We start from the raw sequence: 16,488 nt of genomic DNA on the forward strand, positions 1-16,488 counted from the left end.
CACCATATGCTGAAATGGCGTTTTGCTAGACGTATTTGTTATTTATTCACATATCGTTATCGGATCCCCGCTTCTTGAAGCTCCTTGTGTTCATTGATAATGCACGTGCATATATTTTACTTGACTTGTTTTTCAGTGTAACCTCAGTTCACATGACTGTTAACAGCTGCAAAATTTACAAACTGCAAAATTGTTTTACTTCTGTAATTTCAGATGAGAATAATAATCTTTGTAAAATGCGGTTCGCACCATTTACAGTATTATGTTCTAGATATTTGTTTTTACAAACTTTAATTCAATTTTATGAATACATTTTAAAATGTAAAATAACACGGTTATACAGTCTGGTTCAATTGATTAAATAATTGTTCTTCTACAAAGCCTTTCCTATCGAATTTTCCGAAGAAGTTTTTCTTCAGTTTATCCATATCATTTCACTCTTGGTTTAATCACCAAATCATTCAATGGATCTTGCGATCAGTGAATAAAGCTATCGGTCTTCATGGAGTTCTGTTGGAAACAGCAGGACTTTCATGAACTCGCTGTAGTTCCTTAAATCATCCACTAGCTTCCTGTTTACTTACTGAACTCATATTTGCGCCAGCATCCCTTTTTGAGAAGCCCTCAATCCCCTGTTTTCTTACAACATTTTGAGTAGTTTCAAATTGATTTCTGCATAAGAATGGCCTTCATAATTTGTAAGAATTCACCAGACAACTTTAATATGCGCCAGTCTGTTGATCTCTGATAGCTTTTGTCTTCCCGTTTTCCTTAAACTGAGAATACACTCTGGTAAGCAGTCGGAAGTTGAATCCATTGATTTTTGTATTTATTATCTCCCATATTACGAAATAGAAAACCCAATGAAGTAAACTAAAAGCAAAGACAGCAGCAGCTTCCTTATGGCTGCAATGCTTGCATGCCTCAATTGATTTAGTTTTTTTGTGTTTTTGCAAACAGTTGAGTGCTATTCTTTGTATAGTCTGGGACACACAGAAGAGTCATTATTACAGTTTTATTTCATTCATTTTAACATGTTGACAACTGAGTCTTGGGACTTCAATGGATGTTCCTACTGTTGTTTCACGCTGCTTCTCAGTGGTTCTCAGAACTAACACTGCAGGATCCAGAAACCAGCTGTACCACGTGGTATATTGGGTGCAGTGATTGTTGGCACACTGCTACATGACAGAAAACGTCTTCCGTATACCTGAAGCTCCTAACGATAGCTTGTTGCCCCATAACGGCATAGCAATGTGCCGCATTGGAGAATCTAGTTATATTATCCTCAGTGAGGGCATTCTATAGTTCTGTTAACTTTGTATGCTAAGGTGGCTTCTCATACAGTGGGTTTTCTACATGTCCTTGAGGAATAGAGAACCTCCAGCGAGTCGTATTGCTGTTATTGTATAACTATAATCACATTGAATGGGATTGATGGCTGCATTATTAAAGAGGCTATTTACTCCATTATACCTGCTGCTTATCTTTCAGCCCTTGAGTTATCTTAAATCACTCTAATACCAGGCTCTGTAAAACCAGTCATGAACCACAAATATTTTCCTAGATCCTTCATAATGTAAACTTATTTGACCCTTTCTAAGTATTCAATTATTAGAAAGAGCATCACATCTGGTACCACCTGCTGTGAGATTGAAATTTCATTCAGAAAATATTTAGCAAAGTAAATGTATAAATAACTAGTTAAGTTCATCAAAAGCTGACTTTCTATTGATATTCTTTGTCAACTAGCAGCTTCGATTTCATGAACCTTAACATTGTCATTGCCTGATTGCCTGTGTATGTAACAATTAAAGGTGACGTATCAGGAATACCTATTAACTCCCTGCAGTCTCTGGATCATAAGACAATTCACTAACAAACTGTAAATATTGCAGAACACACCATATGTGTCGATTTCTAACAATCCGAGCTATGATCACATTTTCCCTAAACTTGGAGACTATGCAGCAGGCGCTCTCAGGGTGTCACATTTTGGTCTAACAGAAAAACGGTACTGCTCCTCCTTTTTGTCTGTCACAATAGAGCGGTTGCACAACAAAGCTGAGCCGACCTAGTTCTTGAGTGTTTACCCTCAGCAGTGCCAACAATGCTAATTTCCTATGGTATGTAACTGGATTTTATTGCTCAAACACTGGACTACACTCTTTTTCTAAGCTCTTCACAATCTAAGCTTGTGGTCAACAGATGTCACCCAACCACATACATGCACAATCTGTAACCCTCTCCCACTTATTTTTTCTCTAGCCATTTTTTGGTTTCTGTTCTTTCTCCATGCTTTGTGTGCCTTTGTTGCACAACATTCAGTGGTATAAAAACCCATATTTTACATGTTTGTAAAAATCAAGTCCTCACAATTTGCTTCCGTTCAGTAGTCCTGGTCTATTGTAAAATATTCAAATAGTATTCTTTACTTTTGGCTGTTAGTGAGAGATTCAGCTAATGAGCCAGTTTAATGCATGCACACTAAATGAGTGGTATCCAAAAGCTGCAAGAGACGATTGTTTTGTAGGTTCTGAACGATATTAACTCGGGTCTAGCTGAATAATGGTTTACCTCTTGTGTTCGGTTTATTGTTTATTACACTTCCTAATGACACTAGCCTGTGACCAGGGTCGGATTGGCCTATTGGACAATCTGGAAGTGCTCGAAGGGCAGCTCTGACAGGTCAGTGAGTGGGCTGGGTTTGGACTGTTTGTGGGTCTGTTTATGATCCGGTGATGTTTAGTGTTTTTTTTCCTGATAGTACCATGAAACTCTTCTGCAAGCACAAATGCATGCATCCTTCCATACCTTGCAAATCACCAATATGTCATGTCATTATAAGTTCAAAACTTACCCTATTAACAGATATGGGTCACTTGCTAGTTTTCTGATTCACTAATGCAGACCACTTTGATTTTAGTGACCCAGCCTATTTTCTATCCCAGTTCTACCCTTCCTGCCGCCTTGCCATACACCCTCGTGAGTCTCACCCACCCAACTGGAATTCTTACCCCGTGCACTGCATTACATCCTAGGGGCACTAACCCACCACACTGTGTAATACAAACAGTATTCCACCATTCCCCAGCATGCTGTGGGCACAATCTCAGTACACAGCACCCTCGGGCTTCTAACATATAGCACAGCACCACAGCCTAAGGGTTCATAAACATTGCTTGGTATTGTGCGGCCATTAACACCTACACCGCACCTTGTAGAAGTTCAGACACATTGTTGTGCCTTCTAGAGACACTAACACAATTCACTACAACATTGTGACACTAAACTACAGTACTGCACCATAAAGGTCCAAGTACTCCACAAAAACCCACGTTTTCTGTGTCCTAGTAACACTAGTCCACCACACTGCATTACATTTATGGGTGCTTACTAACTTATTCTAGAGACAACCATAGAGGTGTTTCTAGTTTTTTTTTTTCAGAACAAAATTTTATTGTGCTGTTGAAAAGTGACATAAGACATACAGCGTCCCGAAGACCCAGAAAGGCTGCGAGCATGAAAGCAATAATCGCATTGCAAACAATTCAAACAGTCATTTAAAGTAAGAACTGACCCTAAGTCCCCCCTCCCCTAACCCCCCCACTTACCTCGCCCAGAACCCCCCCTTCCCACCTCCTGCACAGCTTCTAAACAGTCCATAAGTACAAGCATAGCAAAATACAATGAGTGTGTACTCCTCATCACACGGGCTCAATGTCCAAATGTCTCATTGGGTTCACCATGTGCTGGTGGCTCCAGCCATTGCCCTCTGTACTCTGCCCACCTCTTCCAAATTTTATAGTGTTTCCGGGGCAGCCCCTGGCCTCGAAGATCGGGCGTTCCAGTCCCATATAAAAGTCAAGTCCCCTTTTCCACACACCCAATAGGGGGCCCTGGGGTCCTTCCAGGCACGGGCCACGTCTCTCTTGGCCACCATGAGACCCAACAACAACAAGTGGCGTTTATAAAGATTTCCTCCCACCTGTTAGGATATGGAGGAGGCCTAGTTGCGGTGTGCGGGGTAGGTCCCAGCCCAGCACTTCCGACAAGCAGTCCCACACTCCCGTCCAGAACCTCCGTAGACCATCACACGCCCAAACTGTATGCAGGAACGTGCCCATCTCTCTGCCACACCTCAGACAATCAGGGGACGCAATCAAGTCTGCCTTCCACAGTCGTTCCCTGGTATAGTAGGCCCTGTGTAGATATTTGAACTGAATAAATCGCAGTCGTACTGCAATGGCCGCCCCTCTAGGAGCCTCAAGCGCCTCTCTCCAGTCCTCCTCCTCAAATGCACCCAGATCGTTTTCCCACTTAGCCCACAGTGTATCCAGGGAAGTTGAGCAATGTGTAACTAGTGTTTGGTAGATAGCTGATATCTTTCTGCTTTCTAATTCCCCCATGAATACCTTAGCCTCCAGGGGGCTAAACTCGGGCAACAAGTCTAGGTTTCTCAGGGCAGGAGCAATGGCGTGATGGAGCTGCATGTATCTAAAAAATTGGGTCTGTGGCATGTCATACTCCTCGCGTAACTCTTGGAACGATTTAAGGGCCGTGCCCTTGACCACGTGGCCAACGGCCGAGATGCCGATCGCGTCCCAGCCACGGAAGCCCTGCAGGGACAGCAACTCCGGCAGCTGCCCATTCTGCCACAGTGGGGTCTCTTTCGTCAGCCTATTCCACCATCCCATTCGACGGAGTGCACCGCGCCATATCTGAAATACTATTTGAGTGACCACTGGAAGCCTCTTCTTCTTAACAGCCGAATACAGTATAGTGTGTAGCGTATCAGGGTCCATCATGTATCGCTCCAGGGCATAGGCAGGATCACTTCGATCCCCATACCACCATTCATTTAGTATCAACAGATGGGAAGCCTGATAATAGGACAGGATGTCTGACGTTGCCAGGCCGCCACAGTACGTGGAAAGAAAGCACGTGCGGAGCGCCACTCTTGCCACTCCCCCAGCCCAGAGGAAATTACTAAGCGCCAAATTTACCTGCCTGAACCACTGCGGTGATATAGGGTACGGGTGGTTTTGTAATTGATATATGCTCGGGTTGGTCTGGAGACCTTCCCAGTTTGCAGAAGACCACAATTTCAGCGTGTCGCCAGTCCCTCGGGAGTCGGCCACACTCTCTGGCCGCCTCTAACGCTCTGCTATAGTATGGACCCAATTGGAGGTGAAACTTCTTAAAGAATTCGCAAGGGAATCCGTTGGGCCCGGGGGCTTTGCCTGTATTCAATTCCCAGAGGGCCGTACCTAGTTCTTCCGCTGACAAGGGAAGTTCAAGTCTAGCCCGCCCGTCATCCGAAATCGATCGTGGCGGAAGATCAGCCAGGAACTTATCAATGTCACTTGAGGAGGGGAGTTCCCGGGGGGCGTATTGAGCCTCATAATATCGTGCAAAGCTGGCCGCTAGGTCCGTCGGGGCCGTCATAGGTTCTCTGGACCCATCTCGAAGACATGGTAGGGACTGCGCGTGAAAAGTGCTCTGACAGAGTCTATATAGCATCGAGCTGGATTTGTCGCCCCATTGGTAGATCCTACTCTGAGTCGCTAGCCACAACTGTCGAGCCTCGTCTAGCTGCAAGGAGGCATAAGACTGCTGCGTCAGCAGAAGTTGTCGTACATCTTCCTCACCCCCGCCAGCACTGCATCTGTGTTCCTGATCCCTAACTTGGTCCGCTGCTTTAACCAGGTCTTCTCTACGTGTCCTGCGGGCGGCCGCGCACCAAGCAACATCTACCCCACGAAGCGTGGGTTTCAGAGCCTCCCAGAGGGTCATGGCATCCACGTCGGGGTGTTCGTTATCGCTCCAGTAGTGAGCAATAGCCTCCCTCATGTGGGACTGATATGGTTCTTGCTGTAGGTGCCATGTGGAGAGGCGCCATCGGAAAGGCTGCCTTCTCCTATCAAGAAGCAGGTCAAGCACTACCGGAGAGTGGTCCGATAGGCCTCGTGGCAGTATCGCTGTGGCATCCACCCTTCCCACCCAGGCGTGGGGGACAAATAAGTAATCAATTCTAGAAAAGGACTTGTGTACTGCTGAGACGTATGTGTATTCACGGTGCTGGGTGTGCTGGTGCCGCCATGCGTCTACCCATCCCATACCTCTCACCATGCCATTCAGTTTAGTAGGTGTGTCCGATGGCACCTCACCCCCCAGCCTATGTCTGTCCACCCGTGCATTCATCACATCGTTCCAGTCTCCGCCTATCACTGCCATAACATTAGGGATCTCAGCCCATAGACCAAATAACTTTTCTATAAGAGCACCCTGCAGCGGGGGCGGAGCGTAAACACTCCCAAAGACTATCTGCTCAGTGCCTATCTTACCCTGAATGAACACATACCTGCCCTGTGCATCAATCCACTGAGTTTCATGAGTGTAGGACAGCCTGCGATGTACCAGGATAGCCACCCCCCGGGAGCCTCTCACAAACCCCGCATGAAACACCTGCTGATAGCCATATCGCTATAGGCTAAGGGTCTTGGAACCCATAAGGTGGGTCTCCTGCAGCAGCAACACATCAGATCTATCCATTTTCCCCTGTCGCAGGACTGCCCCTCTTTTAATCCTGTCCAGCATCCCCCGCACATTCCAGCTCCTAACACGCATAGCAGCCCTCTGTAGGCATGATTCGGAAGCCTCAACCGCCATTCATGGATAGAAGAGCAGACATCCCGTGCGTTAGAGGCCACACACACCCATCTCGCGTCAATAGGACCCAAAAGAACACTGTGCAGACATCCCCATTCCCCTTTTTAGCCCCCCCCACACCACCCCAACAGCATCTCCACCCCTCCAACGCCCCAGTTCAGACCCGCAACTACCCGACCACCCCCCAACCCCATACCTCACAAACATTGAAGTACCTGTCGCGGAATAGGGTATCGCCAGCCCCCAACGGGAGACCAGGTACCTACTATGCCAATGGATCCCCACCAAAAACCCCCTCAAGTTCTACTTACCCCTACCCAACTAACCTAAGAACTCCGTGGGTATGTCCACCCTCTTTCAGGCATCCCCCAACCCACATCTCTCTTTTACACATAGATCATAAAGCAAGCAGTTAAGCTGATAGTCATAATTAGAAACTTCGCCTCCGAAGTAACCATGCTCCATTAGGAAACTCCCGAGCCCCATGTCAAGGATATGCGGAGTGTCCCGGGGCCTCAAGACGCCGACGTTGGATTGTCCGCCTCAGCAGCTGCCTCCGTCGCTTCAGTACGGGAAGGTTGGCTCTTCTGGGAGCGTGATCGCCAGTTACTCCTGCTACGTGACATCCGGGGGGTTCTCGAAGGTCCGCCCGTAGAAGATGAGTCAGAATCACGACCCGGGGGGGTATGCACCCTGATGCGGACTGTTTCATCTGTCCAAGCAAAGACCTCCTCCGGCGAATTAAAGAACTGTGTCCGGGACTGGAAGACCACCCGGAGGCGGGCCAGGTAAAGCAGGGCATATTGAATTTTTAGTTCTCGTAGACGCGCCTTTGCCGCAGTGAAGGATTGTCTTTGTTGCTGCACTAGCTTAGTATAGTCGGGGAATATGAGGATCTTGTGATTGTCATACATTAAGTGTCATACATTAAGGGTTCTTTCGCGCGAGCCTGTCGCAGAATAACGTCCCAGTCGTGGTAATTGAGCAGCTTGGCGATCACTGGCCTAGGGCGAGCACCAACAGGCGGCTTCGGGAGAAGTGCTCGGTGCGCCCTCTCAACCACAAAGCAACGCGACAGGGACTCCGGGGGGAGCCACCCCTCGTATCGTATCGTATCGTAAGGGATGCTTATAGAGCGCACTGACACCATGGGTTTCCTGGCGCTGGTTGGAAGTAGAGGAGGCAGAGAAATGCTGGGGGTCGCGTAACTAGTTAGCATGGAGGAGTCTCCAACCTGCGGGTCAGGAACGCCGCCATATCGCCTTTCTCACTGTCCTCCGGAAATCCCACAAATCTTAGGTTATTTCTCCGGGCCTGCCCTTCGGCGTCTTCAACCCTGAGCGCAAGGCCCTTCTGAATCCCCTCCATGGCCGCCACTTTCTTTTTAAGGATCACCACATCGTCTTCAACCTCCGTGATTCTGGTCTCAGTTTCAGTGATGCGGGCCACCGCATTGCGCAGATCCTGCCGGAGTAAGGTGACATCAGCCCCCACGGCCCCAATTATTGCATCAAGCATATCCCTGGACTGCGTTATAGCAGCCATGAGGGCCGCATTGTCCGGACCTGGTCCCTGCGAGCCTCCCGCGGCCCGGCCCCGCCACTAGGCCCCGTGAACTTATTAATCGGGCCTTGTTTTGCAGTGTTGCCACTATTGCCGCCCCTCGTCATGGTGAGTCGTGGTACAAGTATACAGTGCAATCAGGCAGCAGGGGCGTCGGATTAGCGCTTCCTTCACACCGGGAGTGGGCCTTCGGCAGTAGCCCCCCGTCTCTTCAGGTGCCACAGAGGTACGATCAAGCCACTCAGAGGGGCACAGTCACAGCGCCACCGCGGCGACCACCATCCCCAGGTATAGGCACTAGTTCGCAGAGTATTGCTTCCAGCGTCACTGATGTACTGCGAGGGGGGGCAGAAGCTCCAGTTCCCGACCAACTGCACACTCCGTCTGTCAGCCAGCCGTCTCTGCACAATCGTGTTCAGGGGCCAATGACCCAGACCGGGCCCGCTAACCACCTCCACTCTCAGGTCCCACAGGCCTCTCCTCGGCTCCCGGGTCTCCGTCAGGGCGGGAGGGGGGGACGGTCGATGATGACCGGGGTGGGGGGGCAAAGAGACAAAGTACCCCACTACACCCGGGTCACCAGGCTCCCGCGGTCCGACCAGGCCGCCGAGTGGGAGCAGTCCCAGCCGAGGGTACAACCCCTCCCCCCGCAGCGTTGCCCGCCTGGAATGGCGGCTTACCCGGCCTCCGACAACAAGCAGGTCTCAGGAAAGCGCCGGGAACCCCCGCAGCGGCCGTCCGCTGGTCACCAAGCGGCCCCAGGCCCTTCTGCCGCCAGGTATGAAGTCCGGTACACTCCGCTCCGCAGCACGCCGCGCCGGCTCACTTCCGGCCGGGCACGGGCAAACTTGAGGTCCCGGCTTTTCTCGGGCGGCACAGGCCTCCCGGTCGCGGGACGCCGAACTCCGGAGCACACGCCGCTAAATCGACCAAGTCGCCACCGGAGCCTCCGCTGTGCCTCTAGCAGTCAGACTCCCCACCAGGGTTGTTGTGGGTTAGGGCGATGCAGGATGTAGGTGAGGATATTGCGCCGGCGGGACGGAGCTCTCTAGAGTGCGTCCGCCATGTTCGCCTCCTCGGCCACGCCCCGGCGTTTCTAGTTTTAAACAATGAAAAAATGGATGCATGATCTCATCCGAAATGCACTAAAAACTCTTCCCAGTTTAAAAATTCAGCTCCTTTGGCATATAATCTTCATGGCAAATTAGAAAGGATAGATGCTCTATCTTCGTATTTCTGACTTACTCAGGGCAGTTAGGCAATGCTTAATGTTTCCAACTGCGCTCTTGCTCATTTAGAACTTGTGTTCTGGGTCATTTGTCTTTTATTTTTCATAAAGTTTCCCTTTTTTCTCACATCAACTCAATGTAGATGAACCAGAAACCGATTACGTGGCATACAAGTTTTCAGTGAAAGATTCTTGTGGACTTTAAAAAAATACCAGAATATTTTAGAGGATTTTTTTTTTTTAAGTGAAGTCTTCTCTCTAGCCTGAATTTTAATCCTTCCATGCCATATCTGCTCTAAAATGATTTAATTGTGGACATCTGAAAAGCCCCATGCAGGTTTATGACTGAATAACTACATTTGTTTTTTCTGAGGACACAAATGGTGGTATGTTTTACATTGGACTTTAAGTTTGACTCTGATGTAATCAAATACTTTTGTTATACACTAGAAGACAATTTCTAGTACCACCAACAAACAAGATGTTTTTGCACCCTTTCATTTTGTATAGGTCCCTATTTTATGTTCATGTTTCCATAGAATTAAACCCATTCAGAAATGTTATATTGCATCTTTTTCACACATTAGCTATATACTGCTAGATGTGTTGGTTTTGTCAGTATTTTTTTTTGCTTTTCCTAATTCGGTTATTTTGGGCTAATTAAAAAACACTTTTTAGGAAAGACATAATTTCCACTCCGTTTATTAAAAGAAATACATTATAAAATAATGTTCTGCTACACCTGCTCACTGCCAGGTGATAGTGTGCTTTTCAAATACATTTAACATAACATACTGATCATTTCACAGTTGCAACCAAATTGTACAGTGCTTCCTGCCCACTTGACATATTCTCACCACCATATGTAATTCTTCGTGTGTAAATTCTTTTAGGCATTTCCTTCCATTTTTTACTTTAAATCTAATTGACATGCTAAACGTAATGGACACAACATTTTCATGTAGACTGTTTTCTTAAAGTGAAGGGGATTATTTCTGCACTGCTGTAACGTGAACTGAAAATACCACGGAAATTCTCCTTTAAAAAATTTAAAAAATGAATTAAACAAAATTTGTCCCGAACAATTAAGGATTGCATAGGAATTGCTGGTTGAAATGCAGACTACTCAGTGATGATTCACATGGTGCTATTTTCCAAGTTTTAACAATGTTTTTTCTTTAACATCTGGACACCTTTTATTGGCTTTTCTAAAAATAAGTTACCCAGATGATTTCAACCTGTTTGCTAAGTTCCACCTTTTTGGTGTGGTAAATAGAAACTAAAGGGCAAATATACAAAGCATTTTTCCAGTTGCATATGGCCCAATTCCCAGAATCGGGCCATTTGCGACTTTGATAAATGCTTTTTTCGATGTACACAATACAAATTGAGATGCACTAAGTTGTTACTGAATCACAATTTGCATTTAGTATTTGGAAGGGGTGTGTTTTGGCAGTCTCGCAATTCAGTCGCAAAACAGTAATAATACATAAACACAGTTTTAAAAGTGGTGGTAGCCCATTTACAAATGGTAGGGCGTCCCTTTGTGACCCTTTCCCCTTTGAGAATGTCAAATATTGTTTATGCACCGGCCGTTTTCACACAGCCTTCTCTTAAAACATGAAACTTAAACGTTTAATTTTTTTCTTTATATGAATTCTGCTTTTCTTTAAGGAAAACTGGTTACATTTTAAAAATAAAAAATGCTTTATTTAAAAGCAATCATAGACATGATGGTCTGCCGACCGCAGTAGCTCCATCCCTGTGGTGGCAGCAAATCCTAATGGCTCGGAAATGATGACATTAATATGTATGAGGTAGGCCAATTTGTGACCCATTAAGCAGAGGGGCCTGTCCCCTGCCAAAGTGGTGGGGCGAGCTGGAGAGGGGGAGATCAGGGACTAAATAGTAATGGGGGTAAAAACGTACCCGATTGCTGTCCGTTTTATCGCGCTCTTCTGGGAACAGGCTCCCAGAATGCACTGCAACCAATCATGACGCTGCATGAAAGCGGCATCAGAGTTGAACTGAGCACCGTGTTTTTTCCGCTCCCAGGCAGACTGGGAGCCTGTACCTGCTTTCTCCAGCCCTGCAATGCAGCTGAGGCTGGAGAAAAGCTTCACTACGCATGAGGGTTTGCCCTGCCTGAGGCAGCCGTCCAAACCCTCATGCGCAGAGAAGGGAGTGCACTACCACTTCCCCACCACAGTGTCATCTCCCCCCTTGACCTGCCCCGAGACTCGTCAGAGTCCTGGGGCTGGGTCCAGGGAGATTAAAATGAAACGTTAATGAAACTGGTTTAAAACCAGTTTTATTTGCGGGTGGTGGCAGACAAGGTGGCACTCCTCCACCCTGAAGGAGGGGCCAGCTCTGCCATTAGGAATCGCTAAGGAAACTCAAGAGTTTCCAACATTAGGAATAGCGATTTTCCTAATTGCGATTCACAGGAAATTGCAATTTGGGACTCACTGTTTCTAATTTCGTACATCTAGCCCATAGCCCTCTGACGTTCGGCACCTTTTTTTGTTTATATTGTAATGTAAGAAAAAGACTCCATCCGATGTGTTTCTCTTTATTTGATGATGTATGTTTTTGGAATAAAAAAACATTGGTTAGCATACACGCTTTGAAATCGAAAGTGCAAATAGCAGCTGCATGAGTAGCATGTGCCTGGAAGGGTTTATTTATAACTTGCTAGACACTCAAGCACATTTGCTGGACGTTTGCAAGTAAGCAGTTTTATACATGTTTTGCAATAAATAGCTAAATAGTTATTAATGGCACACGAGCCCTTCGAGCCCATCTAGGATTCTTATTTCCTGTCTTCAGTACTTGGGTTCTAGCACCCTTTTTCCTCGCTTTCTTTTATGACGATCTTTGAAACCTATTAATGGGAATGGAACTGTTGGAACAATCATTGACTTTAGCGCCAGTGATTATTTTCATTGACTGGATCAATTGCCTGATTTCAGTTGTAATCCGAAATTAATTTCATTATACTTTTTTTTGTTGAAAATTTCTTTATTATAGCATATCAGTGGTACAGTCAAATAATCATATTATCAGCATAGAGAAAGGCGTGTTATTTTTGACATAAACCGTACATCAATTAACCCGTTTACTTTTCACTTTTCAGAAGAACATCCCTACATAAGTAACTCCCCCCCACATCCCTGCAGCACTTCACGTTCCCCTCATTTCTACATCCATAGGGGAAGTCAAAGCATTTACAGACAAGTGCGTAGCATACTTTAAGTGATAAACAATTCCGTTCCTACTCTGCTGACGTGGCGACTTAATTTCATTATACTTGATTTGTAAATTCATTAGGTCTTACTATGGTCTAGCGTGTCCTCCCCCTAACCCCCCACCCAATTATATCTGCGTGACTTAAACTCCATCCTGAAGGAAATCTTATGTAGATGGCCTCAGCAAGGGTGAACAGGGTCAGTGATATTCTTGCTGTTTTCTGGTTAAAATTCTGTAGTGGTGAGTAGGAGGGGCTGGAGGTCAGTAGTTAACACAACTGGCATCTGAGCCTGCTTTTCTGAGGCTGCCTATGTCTGCAACGTTGCATGTTCTCTTCCTTCCCATGGTCTGTCAGTAGATCCGAGAGGAAAGTTGCAAATCATTTAACATTTAAAAGATGGTGTCCCTGGGGTTCCAAACGGCGCGGGACATGTGTGTGTGAGCATGTGTATCTTTGTGATTGCAGATGCAAATTGGAGAGCTTCAGCCTTCGCCGAGTTAAATCAGATGAGCGAGCAAGTCAGAACAAAGCATTTAAGTGAAAAATGAAAGTCTAAGGGACGTGTAAATGACACAGTAATACACCGCAATTACATGAGCTGTCTCTCCTTACTATAATGTATACGAAGAAAGTGTGAAACATTGTATAGGAGTGTGTTTGGATAAGTAGCCTACAAAATTACTACTTTCAATATGATGATACTACAAATATTATTATACATTGTCCTGAAAAACCTTGTACTCCTAAAAACTGAGGTCTATTTGGACACTCATATTCACTAGCCTAGTTACGTACAACCCACACTACATCAAAAACAATAGACACCCTCCTAAGCTATACACTTCTTATCTTCTCTGTATATATAACTTGTCTAGATGGAATCATTTGTTGTCTATCCAGCACCTTAAAATTATCGTTGTACAATACATTAAACAACCCTGTGTTTTAGGTCTCGCCTAGACAGCACATGTGCCGAGGTCTCTTCGAGATTGTCTGTTGTCTTGCAGTGGACTTAGAGGCTGCCTGTTGCTTACCATAAGTTGGCTACATTGTCCCACTCATTTGCGTGCTTCTTATTGGTCAGCTGCCATAGGCTTCCTTCGGCCTCCTTCCTCTTTGTGTTTTTGTCACTTCCCTGGAGCATGGATGCATTATTTGTATTCTTTCTTAGCTAATTTGTAAGGCAGTAATTATTTCCTTGTATTTAAGTACTCCACCAGAGTGAGTCTTTTTCAGTTTTTAGCCATATTGTAGAGCCTTACTGCTCTACAATATGGCTAAAAGACATTGCCAAAGCCAATAGCTCGCTTGTAGGCAAGACCTATTGGCTTTGCCAGTGTTAGTTCTCCCATTCCGGTGAGGTTTGAGTAACATACTATTTCTCTCAGCCCTTACGTGATTCTGTTTTATCAGTAAACCTTACCCAATATGCAAAGCAGGAAATCACAGTTTCCTCTGGTCAAGTAACTATTCGGGGTTGCACATGTTTATGAATAGAGGCAAGGTCAGAACCTTCGCCGTTCTCTTTTGAGGGACAAGTCCCAATCACTTGTGCCTAGAATTCTAGTCCTTCATTGGGATTCATTGCGTGAGGGTACGCAATGAATCCCAATGAAGGACTAGAATTCTAGGCACAAGTGATTGGGACTTGTTCCTCAAAAGAGAACGGCGAAGGTTCTGACCTTGCATCTATTCATAAACATGTGCAACCCCGAATAGTTACTTGACCAGAGGAAACTTTGTGATTTCCTGCTTTGCATATTGGGTAAGGTTTACTGATAAAACAGAATCACGTAAGGGCTAAGAGAAATAGATGGCTTAGTCACATTGCCTGTGTTGGGAGTTTGCTAAATTCACTTCATTTAAAAGAAATTCCTCCAAGGTGTTTCAAAATGTAGGTGTGGCGCCCATGTTTAATGCTGTACTGGATCTTACTTTTTTGCTTGAATACAGGTTGCTTGAAACTATGTAAGTTATAGGAGCATTACATCGGTTTGCCAGAGTTTAGGAGTCTCTCAGGTGAGTGCTTTAACGGAAAGTCCAAGTTGTAAAATAACTGGGACACAGATGTGTTAATTAGATTTCGTTCTTTAATAAAAGGTCTCAAGTGAATAATTATCACCAAATTGGTGATCCTGCCCTTTCCAGGATAATTTAACACCCTTATCAATAACAAAGGCAAATAGCGAAACTGAAATGCAGACCGGGCAAACTCAGTAAGCTGCTATAGAAGGATATTTTAGAAGTCGTCTGTCGTTCACTATAACTCCCAACATATTTTAGGAGCGCTGTAAATCGGCAACCTACACAACCCTATACTGTTATAAATGTGAGCTTATAAAATGCAGAACCTGATTCAGAGTTGTGATGTATGGATTTTTACAAACAGATTAGTATTCCCACCATCAAGCAGGAATGGGTTTTATAAGGGTCCGGAAGGGAGGATCCATGCACCCACCACTGAACATGCACAGGTTGCTTAGTATCCATGGTTTTAGGGAGGAGCACACAAACTTACTTCTGCCTTAGATAGTTGTAAGTGCTGTCAACAGCAAGAAAAGGAAGAACACTCGTGCATTTAATGAATGCAGAGAACATTTTTGCACACTATTTTACCTGTGGATTGCCGGGTGGACTAACTGTTTTAAGAGTACTCCAGCAAATCTTCTACTCAGTAGATTTCCATCAGCAAGCGCTACTTATGATTTTTTAGTAATGCAAAAGAAATCTACTCCATATGTAAGAAGGGCTCCATGTGCAATAAATACTCGGTATTTAAAGATGTCTGTGTATAGGCCTCATATTGTTTTTCAAAGTATGATCTAGACTTTTTTTTTTTACCAGGGAACTACTTAGGGGAGATGGATGATAAGGCATTTTGGAAATAAACCTTGGTGTTACATAACAAAAGCAAACCGTGGAGACCATATGTATTTTCGAGCATAATTGATTTTTTTATACTCATTTAATATGTACTGTCATGTGGGAGCTAATGCCAATGCCAGTCATTATAATGTGAGTAATCAGCAACTGCATCCCAAGAAAAAAGGGTGCTAACTTGAGACTTTAACCATAAAAGGACCATTAGACCTATATTTTTGAGTACCTCTATCTCAACTACTAAGTTTGTCAGGGATCATTGCTTGAACCACATGTCTTTAAAGCCAGATTTAGGGCTTGGCGAATGGATTAAAGGCCGACAGTGTGACTTCACATCCACCACCGTGTCTTTACTCCGTCCAGCAAATTTAGAGAAGTGCGCTGGTCCTTAAGACATCTCTATCCATTGGCTGTAACTGCCTTCATAGTGGTTCTTGACACCCGACCGGAAAAACTTTCCAAAGTATTTTACTTTTCAAACTCCCAAAGCGAGTGTTTATTTCTGAAAAATAAAAAAGCTAATTACCCCCACATAATGAGTGTCCTTTTTCTTTTTTAAGTGTCTCTCACTGCCAGGATAAATGCTCACCTGGTCTTTAACTACCGCTTAATGTGATAGCCTCCTTTCTGTTTAGAAGGGCCTTCGTAATTGCCTGTTGTACTGTAGTATATGGAGGTCTCCTATCGTTAAACACATTTATTATGTCATAGAGCCTTAGAATTATGAATGCTTCTGTTTAAATTTGCACCGTCAAATACTTGAAACCATCGCTAGTTTCTGACAAAGCTGCATGTTCAGAAGACATTTCTTCCTTATTGCATATTAATTTTTCCTCTTCCTTTCAAATTCAATTTGAAGTTATTCCTTGCCTTTTAAAGGCAATAAGCTGCTTTG

General features: G+C 45.1%; 1 protein-coding gene across 19 annotated transcripts in view; it reads left to right on the forward strand.

The window, feature by feature from the left end:
* TCF12 (transcription factor 12) overlaps positions 1-16,488 on the forward strand; it is a 797,238-nt gene that overhangs the window by 83,584 nt on the left and 697,166 nt on the right. The gene's annotated exons all lie outside the window — the stretch shown is intronic.

This window comes from Lissotriton helveticus, chromosome 3_2, assembly GCF_964261635.1.
Source record: "Lissotriton helveticus chromosome 3_2, aLisHel1.1, whole genome shotgun sequence".
Classification (NCBI taxonomy): Eukaryota; Metazoa; Chordata; class Amphibia; order Caudata; family Salamandridae; genus Lissotriton; species Lissotriton helveticus.